The sequence below is a fragment of the Phocoena sinus genome, chromosome 2 (assembly GCF_008692025.1).
Source record: "Phocoena sinus isolate mPhoSin1 chromosome 2, mPhoSin1.pri, whole genome shotgun sequence".
NCBI lineage: Eukaryota > Metazoa > Chordata > Mammalia > Artiodactyla > Phocoenidae > Phocoena > Phocoena sinus.
This window is the reverse complement of record NC_045764.1, coordinates 5960763-5974390: the sequence shown is the minus strand read 5'-3', so window position 1 is coordinate 5974390 and position 13628 is coordinate 5960763.

Sequence of the window (13628 nt, the reverse complement as noted above, 5' to 3'; positions counted from 1 at the left end):
GGCATGTGGGACCTTCCCGGACCGGGGCTCAAACCCATGTTCCCTGCATTGGCAGGCAGATTCTTAACCACTGCACCACCAGGGAAGCCCCTGGAGAAGCTTCTTGAAATGAAATCAGAGATCAGGCAAACTGTGGTCTGTGCCAAGTCCTGCCTGCCATCCTGTTTTTATATGACCCATGAGCTAAAAATGTTTTTTACAGTTTTAAACGTAAAAAAGATCATTAGCTTTCCATGAAAACAGTGGCTCAAAGTGCTCAAGATACTGCCTCTTAGCCTGCATAAGCCTAAATTCTTCACTATCTGGCTCTTTACCAGGAAAATTTGCAGACCCCTGGATTGGGTGACCAGGAGAGGGCTTTCTGTGAAGGAGGTGCTCAAACTGAGAAGTGAATGGCAAGAAAGAGTCAGCAGTGGAGCGATGTGGGAAGAAAAACCTGTGTATCTTATGGTAGAAATGGGATTGAGGTATCCCAAGAGGAAAAGGAAAGCATGGTAGCTGGAGGGTAAACAGGGGAAGAGTTCAGATTTAAAAGGGGGGGTGGGGCTTCCCTGGTGGTGCAGTGGTTGAGAATCCATCTGCCAATGCAGGGGACACGGGTTCAAGCCCTGGTCCAGGAAGATCCCACACGCCCCGGAGCAACTAAGCCCATGCGCCACAACTACTGAGCCGGCGCCCTAGAGCCCGTGCTCCGCAACAAGAGAAGCCACCGCAATGAGGAGCCTGTGCACCGCAACGAAGAGTAGCCCCCGCTCGCCACAACTAGAGAAAAGCCCGTGCACAGCAACGAGTACCCAATGCAGCCATAAATAAATAAATAAATTTAAAAAATAAATAATAAAAGGGTGTGTTGTGGGGGGGAGCTAAACAATGCAAACCAGGCATGGGTGAGATGAGATAATTCAATTCAAAGTACACAAGCTAGGAAATGGCTACACAGAACTTCATCATGTTGATGTTTCCTAATGTACTTCAACAGTCTTCAATGAATGGTACTTGAGCTGTCTCCAGATTTTCTAACTTACAGACAAAGCCTCTATAAAACCCCCAGGTAGGTATCTTGACAAACTTTTGGAAGTAAATCATTAGGTCAAATTCCTGGTGGTGGGTCAAATACTATGGATATTTTTGATAGTAAAAGTGGGTATTATGGAAGATTGGGAGGAGGGAAAGCAGAGGGCATTTGACTTAAAAATGATGCAAGCAAAGGCTAGGAGTAAGAACCTCATTGGCATGCATGGTGAAGACTGCCAACCCTGGGTCAGCTGGAGATGAGAAAGTGTTATTTAATTTGGAATAGAAGTAAGACAGGTAACTTCGGTTTATAGAAAATGAAGGTCCTATCCATGGACCCAATTCAGATGGAGTAGGGTGGATGACCATGGTGTTTTCATATTCCTTGTTTCCGCTACTGATCTGAGGATCAAGAGGGAAGAAGCAGTCGTTGTTCGTTTGGATCATCTGATGCTTTCCTTAAGACTTGTCATCAGAAGATGTAGACTATGATAGTAGTGGGGGTGGGGGGGGGATGGAAACTGGTCTGAGTAGAAGACCAAGTGGAAACTGCTTATATTGGTTTTGTAAAACTTAAATGATGACCCGCCCTGACTCCTCATTCCTCTGTCAACTTCAACAGTTTAACACACATGTATGGCGCCTCTGTTGTGACACAGAACTGATAGTTCCAAGGGTAGGGGGGGAAATAAATAAACTGAGCTGTTACCCTTGGGCTTACAATCTAGTCAGTTTCTCCAGGAAGAGTTAGTGACCTCCTTCTTGGTGGGGTCTCAGCCAATTTGCACCCCTCTGTTACAGCACTTCTCACTCACATTATAGAACTAATTGTTCAGAAGATCACCCCCTCTGTGAGTATCAAGAGGGTGGTAATTCTGTCTTATACATATTGTATCCCTGGTGCCAAGCTTGGTTGCTGCTATGTACGAGGTGGAAGGTACATACGGAATGAATACATGGACAAGCAAATGATCAGATATGATCCCATGATCACTGTACAGATGCCATAGAGAAGATACACACATCATTTCCTATCAACCTCTGGCCTTTAGGTGGCACTAAAATAACCTGTCAACTCAGTTAATCCTATGGGGGGCCAGGGTGGGAGGTGGAAAAATCACTTAATCAAACTTTTCCAAGTTGATCAATACCTCTATTTCAACTGCTCTTCTCGTTTCTCCACTAGATAAATCTCTCTGGGCTTCAGCTTCTCAACCTGCGAAGCCACAGGAGCAGACGTTTTGGAGCCAGCCCCATCGCTTACTTCAGGCCGCTTTCTCTGCACCTCATGTATTAAGTAAAATGAGGATAAAAACATCAGCTTCAGGAACTGCGGTCCAGATCAAAGGAGACTATAATTAACACAGAACCCAGAACATAGGAGATGTTGAATATATATTTAGTACATATGATTTACATACCCGACATGTATGCCATTCTCCTTTTCTTAACTAGATTAGAAGCTCCTTGAAGTCAGATCCCATGTATTACCATTTTGTGTCCTATCTCGATTCTTAGCCCATGAAAGATGGTAGGTATTTGGTAAATATTTGCTGCATGGTTAGAAGAAAGGACTTAAAAAGCTAAAGACTGCATTTGTACATTTCTTTTAGAAAATAAAATTTAGCATCATTTAATCATAAAACTAACATATTATCATTGTACACAATTTTTAAAATACAGATAACTATACAGAAGAGAATTAAAATTACTCATTATCCCAAATCAAGAAATAGAAAGAATATCTGAAAATGTTTTAGTCTATTTACTTCCAGTCTTGTTTTTTTCCTGTACATTTTATGTATGTATATTTTTTCTTAAAAAAAAAAAGAAAAAGACTCGTATTCTCCCTATTGGCTTGTTAACTTGATTTTACTTCTCTGCTTTGCTTTATATTATAAGTATCTTCAAATGGCTCTGTGTTTCAAAAACATGATTTTTAGTGGTGGAATAATATTCCCGTGTACCATACATTCTTTACTGTTTTCAACTATTGGACATTTATGCTACTCCCAATTTTTCACTATTTTAAGTAATGCTAAGATGACTAACCTCATACATATTTTACCACATTTCTGATTATTCTGTGACATTCATGCATTCCTGGGAGGCCATCTACCATAGTGGCAAAAAAATTCTAGATTCTGAAGATACCCGACCCTAAGTCAAAAGTTGCGCTTTACTACTAACTACAGCTATGTGTCCTTAGGCAGTTGACCTTTCTGAGCCTCAAAAATGTGTAAAAGGAGAGAACATTTCTATGTAAGTATATTTATGAGTTTACAAATGTGTGATATAATGAAATAAACACCAGGACATCTGTTTTAAATACCAGGACACCTGTTTCCTAGTACAGCTGAAATATAAATAAGTAAGCATTCCAGGGGCTTTAGACATTTTCTTCAATGTGACAATTGTTTATATGTTCAGGTAGATGAGGAAAAGTGAGCAACGAGTGGTGTTTCAGCGAATGCTGTTAATTGAGTGATTTTGCTAATTAACATACTAACTCCTAACAGTGAATGGATAGAGACGTTAATTGTCCTCTTCAATACAAAGGTGGCGTTAAATGCCAAGGATTTGAAACAAACAGCACTTAACTCCCTGAACGCTGGGTGAAGAGGGAGATGGATGTTTGCTTTTGATCGTTCTGGTCTTTTCATGATCTGAATCAATAAGTATGCTTTATAACTTGGAGTCATGGTTCTAATTAGTTCTCCTGGCCCTGGATTACAAAGGACCAAAATATAAATTTTGGTCAAGTCATATAAATCAAATCATATTTGCAAATTCCAACATGCTTCGGGAATCATGCCATCTCAATAAAATAGTTTAAATGCCACCTGCTTGTTAAAAATGCTTTTCCTATGACAAAATATTTATACCAGCAAATTCAAATTACATTTGAAAGGAAAGGAAAATGTATTTTTAAGCTATGAATATTTTACATGATGCTACTGTAACTAATGGGGTATATGATAAATAAGTTCATAACAAAATAGAGAAAATATATCTGTATACGTCAAGAACTTTGAAACAAAAGTTAATAGGAGAACGTGGTGATTTTGAAAGGACAGTGTAGGTGGCATGTCTAATCCAGAAAAACATTATTCAGAAGAATAATCACCCACAAAAATCCCTGCCTTGCCAAGGTACAAAAATCAAAACATAGCAAAATGAACATTGGCCCTGAGTTTTGCCCAAACATCTAAAACAACCACGCAAAATTAAAGAGAACTTTTTATTCCAAAATTGTAAACTCTTTTATAGGAAATAGAGAAGTCTATACAATGGGTTGGCTTAGCTGGAAATCTTTCAATTGGTTATTTGGTGTGCTGTAGTGATTGCCCCACTAGACCCTAAACCTCACGGTCATCTGCCTCACCTCTGTAGCTGCAGCATCTGGAATGGAATAGGTGCTCAGTACTTATATGCCGCATCAAGGAAGGAGTGAATGAATGCATGCATGAATGAGTTGGTGTGTGTGTCCCCTCCCACTCCTGGGTAAGTCAGTGAGAAGATAACTTCTATTTCCTGTCTCTCTCTCTTTTTTTTTTTTTCCTTTGGGCCATGCTGCATGGCTTGTGGGATCTTAGTTCCCCAACCAGGGATCAAACCAGGGCCATGGCACTGAAAGCGCCGAGTCCTAACCACTGGACCACCAGGGAATTCCCTATTTCCTGTCTCTTGAAGGCTGCAAATTTTGATTCCTTTTTTTCTGAAATGGCCTCTTGAGTTTGCCCTCGTACTACTCCACTTTGTAATAAGCTTGTAATCTGCTTCTGAATTGGGAGTCATAAAGGGAATCAAAAAGACTGACCAGCATCTGGTGAACTTTCAAAAATAAATAATATTGGGTATTAGCATAGCACACTGTCGTGTAGTACTTGATAAAAATCACAATATTATATTATATGTAAATATACACACATCTAATTGAACATACATAATCTAGCCACTCAGTGATTTAGACAATTAATATCTCATGCTTGTTTGGTATCCAAAGTGAAAACTCTATGTTCCTGTGGGATCCTGAAGACTTAGGGATTACTGGATGCTGCCTCTTCCCCAGATGAGAGATTTTTTCCATAAGCAGGCGGTACCATACTACGTATGTTCTTTGCAAAAAGATTATGACCATAAACTCGGACAGAAACACCAACACGGAATATTTTGGGACATTGGGGCAGGGGAGTCTGACAGGATGTAGACTCTACCTACTGTTGCAACGTTGTAGGGACCACACTTAGTTAAGTGGGCTAGGGCAGTGCCATGGATAACACAGTGTGCCTGCATTTGCTGTCCCATTCATTAAGAATAGGGAGCCATCTAGACACTTGGGTGGAACAAGAGAATAATCAAACGTTTTAAGAATTCTTCAAAACGCAGAATGGAGCAGTGGCAAAAGAGGCAGAAAGCTGGGAGATTTAGTAGTGGAGCGACAATTTTTTAACTCACATCATGACTCATGTATGCATAGAAAATATACTTCTAAATTTGATCTTTATTTGATTTGCCCTTTCTCCTGCACCCACAGGTTAGCAGAGAAAAGAAAACCTAAATGCCTAATCTGGTTTAAACTTATTCCTAGCCAATCATCTAAACAGTTCTTACAGCTATTGCTCACTATCTCTAGGACAATGGCACTCAGTCTTTGAGATGGTCTGCCCCGCCCTGCTTTTCTAAGATGATGTGCCTGTGTATGAAGAAGAAGGGTGACCTATGTGTCCCCAAGGCGTTGGGGAGGAGGGGCTTTGTGTTGGTTCTTAGGTGGGTACCGGCTGCATCCACAGGACTGAAGTCTTCTATTTGTAGGTCACCTGCCCAGCTAAATTGCAGCTCAGGTCTGCCTTTCATGTGCCTTGTGATCTGATCTCTTTTGGTCTGCTGAAAACTCAGAAAGACACACCAGCTGACTTGGTGTCATTTCAGACGAGCTACAGATTTCTGAATGTCAGTCGCACCACCTACAAATTTATTTGCCCAGTGATCTGCCCCTAACCTCTGCTTAGCCCCTTCTTCCTGCTGTGGTGGACCAAGTAGCATGCTATGGCTTTCTCACCAGGGTTTGAACAAGGCTGAAACTGAGAATAGCTATGGAAGGACTCTAAAAATACATGAGAACACTAAACTTCACATCCTCCCTCTTTTTGATATGTCATGCCACCTAGTTTAATTTGTTGCTCTCCAGATTGGCCCAAAGCTGCCTCAGCCTGCACCTAACTGTTAGAAACTAAACGAGAGAAGAAAGTATTTGGATCTCAATTATTTTTTTAATGGGGAAACTTATAAAGCTTGATTGAGTGACATTAAAGAAGACTGAATAAATGGCATAGCATACCATATTCATGGATTGGAAAGCATTATCGTAAAGATATTAGTTGTGGCCAAACTAGTTCAAAAACCAGTTTATAAAATGAAATAAAAATCCAGAGACAGCAGATTTTGTGAAACTTGACAAGCATTTTGAAAATTAAACCATCAATAAGATACTATCACAACCACCAGATTAGCTAAAATTAAATTGCCTGACAACCTCTGGAACAACATTAAAGGCACCCACATTCGCATTATAGGGGTCCCAGAAGGAGAAGAGAGAAAGGACCTGAGAAAATATTTGAAGAGATAATAGCTGAAAACTTCCCTAACATGGGAAAGGAAACAGTCACCCAAGTCCAGGACGAGCAGAGAGTCCCACGCAGAATAAACGCAAGGAGGAACATGGCAAGTAATCAAACTGACAAAAATTAAAGACAAAGAGAAAATATTAAAAGCAACAAGGGAAAAGCAACAAATAACATACAAGGGAATTCCATAAGGTTACCAGCCAATTTTTCAGCAGAAATTCTCCAGAACAGAAGGGAGTGACACGACATATTTAAAGTGATGAAAGGGAAGAACCTACAACCAAGAATAGCCTACCCAGCAAGGCTCTCATTCAGATTCAATGGAGAAATTAAAATGTCTGACAATAATAAGTGTTGGAGAGAGCATGGAGGAATGGGGTCTCTCATGGACCACAGGTGGCAGTGCTAATTTGCACAACCACTTGGGAAACTGTTTTTGGTGCCATCTACTAATGCTAGATAAATAAGTATTGTGGGTTGGCTGGTGTCCCTGAAAAAGATATGCCCAAGTCCTAACCCTCAGTAACTGTGAATGTGATCTTATTTGAAATTAGGGTCTTCTCAGGAGTAATCAAGTTAAAATGAGGTCAGACAGGATTAGAGGAGGCCCTAATCAAGTAACCAGTATCTTTATAAGAGAAAGAAGAATGAGATATGGAGATAGAGATGCAGAGACACGGGCACACAGGGATGAAGGTCAGCTGAAGACAGAGGCAGAGACTGGAGTTATGCTGCCTAAGTCATGGAAGGTAAACACCAGAAACTATGAAAAGGCAAGGTAGGAGTCTTCCCTAGTGCTTTCAGAAGGGTCATGGCCCTGCTGACACTTTTATTTCAGACTTTGAGCCCTCAGACTGTCAGAGATAAATTTCTGTTGTTTTAAGTCCCCCAATTTGTGGCACTTTGCTACAGCAGTCCTAAGAAGCTAGCATAATTCACATATCCTATGACCCAACAATTCCACGCTGTATAGAATATACTGATGCATATATGCCAGGGTACATTTAAAATAATATTCATTGCACATTCTTCATAATAGCAACAAACTGGAAATAACCTAAATGTTCATCAACAATAAATGGATAAACTAATGTCATTCGTTCATTCAACGTGATGCATGGAGTGCTTACCATGTAGTAAGCACTGCTCTAAGCCCCTGCAGAATTTATATTTCAGTAGCAGGAGAGAAACCATAATATATATGGATCGAATTATATACTATGGTACAAATTGATCAAAGTTATGGAAATATAAATGTAGAACCAGTTGATGGTGATTGGAAATGCCAGGTTAGTGCAAATTTCACTACTAGATGGTCAGCTGTTATCAACTGAATGCCATCCCTCCAAAGTTCATATGTTGAAGTCCTAACCCCCAGTACCTCAGAATGTGACAGTATTTGGAGATATGGCCTTTAAAGAGGGAGGTTAAAATGAAACTATCCTGACTGGTGCGCTTATAAGACTAGACTAGGACATACAGAGAGAGACACCAGGGACATACAACCCCAGGACGTGCACACACAGAGAAAAGGCTCTAGGAGGACATAAGGAGAAGGTGGACATCCATAAGCCAAGAAGAAAGCAAACCTGCAGACACCTTGATCTTGGACTTGTAGCCTCTAGAACTGTGAGCAAATTACATTTCCGTTGTTAAAGTCACCCAGTCTGTGGTATTTCATTATGGCAGCCCGAGCAAACTAATACATCAGGTTAAACTTTACTAAGAAGATGAGATTTGCATGAATGCTTGAAGGAAAGTCCAGGGAAAGAATGTTTGAAGCAGAGGAAATAGTTATAACAAAGAACCATGAGTCAGGTGCTTGCCTCACATATTTGACAAACAGCAAGTAAAGCAGGTGTGTGAGGAGAGTTTGAACATGGGAATAGGAGTGGGGAGTTAGAAAGAGTTGAGGAGGGCTTCTCTGATGTCGCAGTGGTTAAGAACCTGCCCGCCAATGCAGGGGACACGGGTTTGAGCCCTGGTCCGGGCAGATCCCACACGCCGCGGAGCAACTAAGCCCGTGAGCCACAACTGCTGAGCCTACTCTCTAGAGCCCGCGAGCCACAACTACTGAGGCCGTGAGCCACAACTACTGAAGCCCGTGTGCCTAGAGTCCATGCTCTGCAACAAAAGAAGCCACCGCAATGAGAAGCCCACGCACCACAACGAAGAGTGGCCCCCGCTCGCCGCAACTAGAGAAAGCCCGCGCGCAGTTACGAAGACACAACAGAGCCAAAAATAAATAAATTTAAAAATAATAATAAAAATTAAAAACATTTACAAAAAAGAAAAAGAAAGAGTTGAGGAACTGGAGTAACAAGCGGCAGTCAAGTAGGGCTTAGAATACTATTATGAAGACTTTGGCTTTTGCTCTGCCTGAGATGGGTAGCCATTTCAGGAAGATACAGAGGAATGAGATACTTCATAAACCACCGACGGCTATGCAAATTGCTACAACTATTTTGATCTGATTTAGGTTTTAAAAGGATCATTCTGTTTTTTCTTCCTTCCTTCTCTTCCTGAACAACTCAGTCCAAAAGCCATGAGGTAGCACAAAGCAGGGTAGACATCCATGCCAGCAGAGAAGGGGGATGGGGCCATGGTGACCCAGGATGGGAGTCAGAGCCCAGGTGAGGTGAAGAGAGCATCCACATAGAAAGCCTGCTCAGCACAGGGTGTCCAAGACCAAGCAGGTTAAGGAGGGCTGGTCTGATTGGGGATATTGGAGCCTGAGCAGGATGAGGAAATGGGGAGGGCCACCAGCCACACGGGTGAACCAATATGAAGAATCAAAGTCTGAGGGTCTGTAGAAGGCACCTCTACAGAGGGGTGGTCCACTGTGGGGAACCAGAGCCCACGCTGGGTGAGTAGAGCATCTGGGTGTGGAAGGCACATAGTACAGCCCGGAAAGTGCTATTACAGCCCATGTTGGGAGAGGAGGGTGTCCATGCAAGGGAGTGGCTGGTGGTACAGATGGAAACGTGGTTACAAATAGTGAAATGTATTAGAGATAACTGTAGCCATGTTTCTCATGGTTACGGAAGGGAGTTATGAAAGGGAGAAAATTAGAACAAACCCTGTGGTGTTGGAAGCCAGTTGGTAAAAACCCTTGGTTTCCAATATATATATAGTTATAAAAATAAAGGCACACCTCATTTTACTGTGTCTTGCCATATTGTGCTTCACAGATACTCTTTTTTTTTCTTTTTTTAATATATTGAAGGTTTGTGGCAACCCTGCATGGAACAAGCCTTCCAGCACCATTTTCCCAGCAGCATTTGTTCACTTTGTGTCTCTGTGTCACATTTTCGTAAGTCTCACAATATTTCAAACTTTCCCATTAGTTTTACATTTGTTATGATGATGTGTGATCAGTGATCTCTGATGTTACTACTGCAAAAAAAATTACAACTCGCTGAAGGCTCAGGGGATGGTTAGCATTTCTTAGCAATAAAGTATTTTTAATTGTTACATACATTGCTTTTTTTAGACACAATGCTATTGAACATTTAATAGGCTGCAGTATAGTGTAAACATAATTTTAAATGTACTGGGAAACCAAAAAAATTCATGTGACTCACTTTAGTGCAATATTCACTTTACTGCATTAGTCTGGAACTAAACCTGCAATATATCTGAGGTATGCCTATAATCTAAATGTGGAGTTGCATGTGTATACACACACACACACACACACACACACACACACACACTCCCTAACTCTGCCAACTGAGAGGTCTGGGAACGGTGACACTCCAATAGCAATGTGCACTCCTAGGTCCCAGATCATGTCTTCTAAATATTATATTTCAGTATAAGGAACTAGGGCTCTTTGGATAAATGACTGATTCCAAAGTTGGTACAAGGAATGTATAAGAGGAATCTAAAATATCTTCTTCTACCAGAAAGCACAGAAGGATGAAAAGAATGACATGTTAAAAGGACACAGAAGCTAACTTGAAGGGGTTCTCACTAACCGAATATGGGCCATTTGAGCATTACAATGAGTAATAATAGGAACCAATTATAACTCATTTATAAAATAGAAAATTATACATACAGATATAAATATGGAAAGTTTGATGATAAATGAGATACTGACACAGTTTATATTACTCCCCCCTGCAAAATTCTTATTAATTACAAATGGAAAAAGAGTGCACACTTCCAGTGGCTGGTATCATGTATCACCTGAGAGAACACAGCACCATTTCTATGACATCCTCGACCGAGATGTATAATCTGAATCTAACCATGAGGAACCATCAGACACTCCAAATCAGGGGACATTCTAGAAAATCACTGCCTGTAATCTTCAAGCATGTCAACACTATATGAGTCAAAGACAGAGAAATTTTTTACACTGAAGGAACCTAAAAAAGACCTGACAACTAAACACAACATTTGATTCTGCACAGAATCCTTTTGCTATAAAGAACATTATTAGGATAACTGACAAAACCTGAATGAGGTCTGAGGACTGGACGGTAGTAATACATTAACTCTAGTGGTGGTGTTATGGTTACTTAGGAGAGTGTCCTTGTTTGTAGGAAATACTTGCTAAGGTACTAGGGGAAATTGGGACATAAGGACAGCAACATACTCTCAAATGCTTCAGGAAAATAAATGTTCTTTGCACTGCTCTTAAACTTTTCTGTGAGTTTGTAATTGTTTCAAAATTTAAAAATTAATAAAAATAAGAATTCAAACCAAGGACTCAAACAAATACTTATACACAAATGTTCACACAGCACTACTTACAATAGCCAAAACCTGGAAACAAACCAAACGCCATCAATAGAAAAATGGGTAAATAAATGTGGTATATACAAAGAGTGCGATATTATTCGGCCATAAAAAGGAACGAAGTACTGTCAGATGCTACATAGTGGATGAACCTTGTAAACATTAGGATAAGTGAAAGAAACAGTCACTAAAGGTCACATATTATATGATGTCACTTATATGAAATATCCAGAATAAGTAAATCCATAAAGACAGAAAGCAATTGATGGTTTCCAGGGGGTGAAGGGAATGGGGAATAGAGCGTGACTGCCTAATGGGTATGGGGTTTTCTTTTGGGATGGTAAAAATGTTTGGGAACTTAATAGAGGTGGCAGTTACAGAATACTGTGAATGTACTAAATAGTACCGAATTATACACATAAAAATGATTGTGTTCATTTCACCCCAATTAAATATATATATACATCAGAAAGCCTCTCATTCTTGAAAAAAAAAAAAAAGGGGGGTGGACAATTCCTGCTGCTATATGGAAAGAGTTTGGTAGAGTGCGTATAAGTGTAGAATTCAGTTAGAACTCTACTGCACAAAGCCAGTTCAAGCTCCTGGTTTATTGGACCCGGGTGGTAGCAACGGAGGTGGTAAGAGGTAGTTGGATTCTCAATGTATTTTGATGGCAGCGCCATAGGAATTCGTTAGGGATCGTATGTGAGGTGTGAAAAAGAGAATGGAATCACTAATAACGCCAAGAATTTTGGACTTAGCAACTGCAAGAATATTGATGCCTTCAATAGTACGTACGGAAAGGCTGAAGCACAGGCTGAATCATTTGTTTACTTTGGGTCAGGTTGAGTTTAAGATGATTATAAGATAACTGAGTAGAGATCTGAATAGACATTTGGATATACAAGTCTAGGATCTGACACAGAAGTTTGGGCGGCAGGTCAAAGATTTGAAAGTTGTTAGTGAAGTGAGATACAAAACTGTTATATGCAGGATGAGAACATCAGGGAAGTAAATATAGATGCAGAAAAAAAGAGGGACACGGACTGAGCCCTGGGACACGTCCACATTTAAGTAGCATGACAGCTGTTCCCAAAAAGGTACTGAAGAGTATTAACCAGTGAGGAGGAGTATTAACCAGTGGAAAACCATGAGAGTATCTGCCCCGGAAGCTATACGAAGAAAAGATATCCAGGAGGAATATGTGATAATCGCTGTAAAATCCTGTTGATATCTCACATAAGACGACAGAGTTTTGGAGCTACATTATTAAATGCAAACCCACGTAAGGTTGTTATTTTTTATGAAATTACCATTTTATCGTTTTGAAATGTCCTTTATTTTTGATAAGACTCCTTGTCTTGAAATACACTGTCTGATATAATACAGCCACAACAGCTCTTTTATAGTAAGTGTTTGCACAGCATAACTTTTTAAATCCTTTTACTGTCACTCTATCAGTGTCCTTGTATTTAGAGTGAGTCTCTTATCAACAACACATATTTGGATCTTGTTTTATTATTCAGACTAACAGAATCGGACAAAGGAGTATTTATTCCTTTTGCACTTACTGTAATTACTGATATAGTTTGTTTTAAGTCTACTTCCTTTCTATCTGTGCTCTAATTGTTCCTTTGTTCAAGAGTGTCTGCCTTCTTTTAGATTTAACAAAAATTTTATTTTTTCATTTTATTTTTTCTTCTTAGCTATATATTTCTGTATTTTGTTCAATGGTTTCTCTTGACATTACATCTATGCTTCAATTTGGGAATATTTCCCTATTAGCTTGAATTTGTTTTTTTCCTGTCTTATTTCTTATAGTATTAGATCATCTGGCAAAAAATTCTCTCAGCTTATGTTCATCTGAAAACATCTTTATATTAGCTTCATTTTGAAGTTTACTTTTGCTGGGTATAGAATTCTAGGTAGGCATATTTTTTACCAAGTAATCTGAAGATGTCATGCCATTGTGTTCTGACTTCTACTGTTTTTGACAAGTCAATCTCATTCTTGTACCTCTGAATATAATGTGTCTTTTCTCCTCTGGCTGCTTTTAAGATTTTCTCTTTTTCTTTGCTTTTCAGCAATTTGACTATGATGTGCCAGTGTGTAGCTTTCCTTGTACTTACCCAGACTGGAGTTTGATGAGCTTCTTGAATCTGTGGGTTGACATTTATCATCAATTTTAGAACATTTTCAGCCATTCTCTCTCTAAATGTTTATTCTGCGTCATTCTCT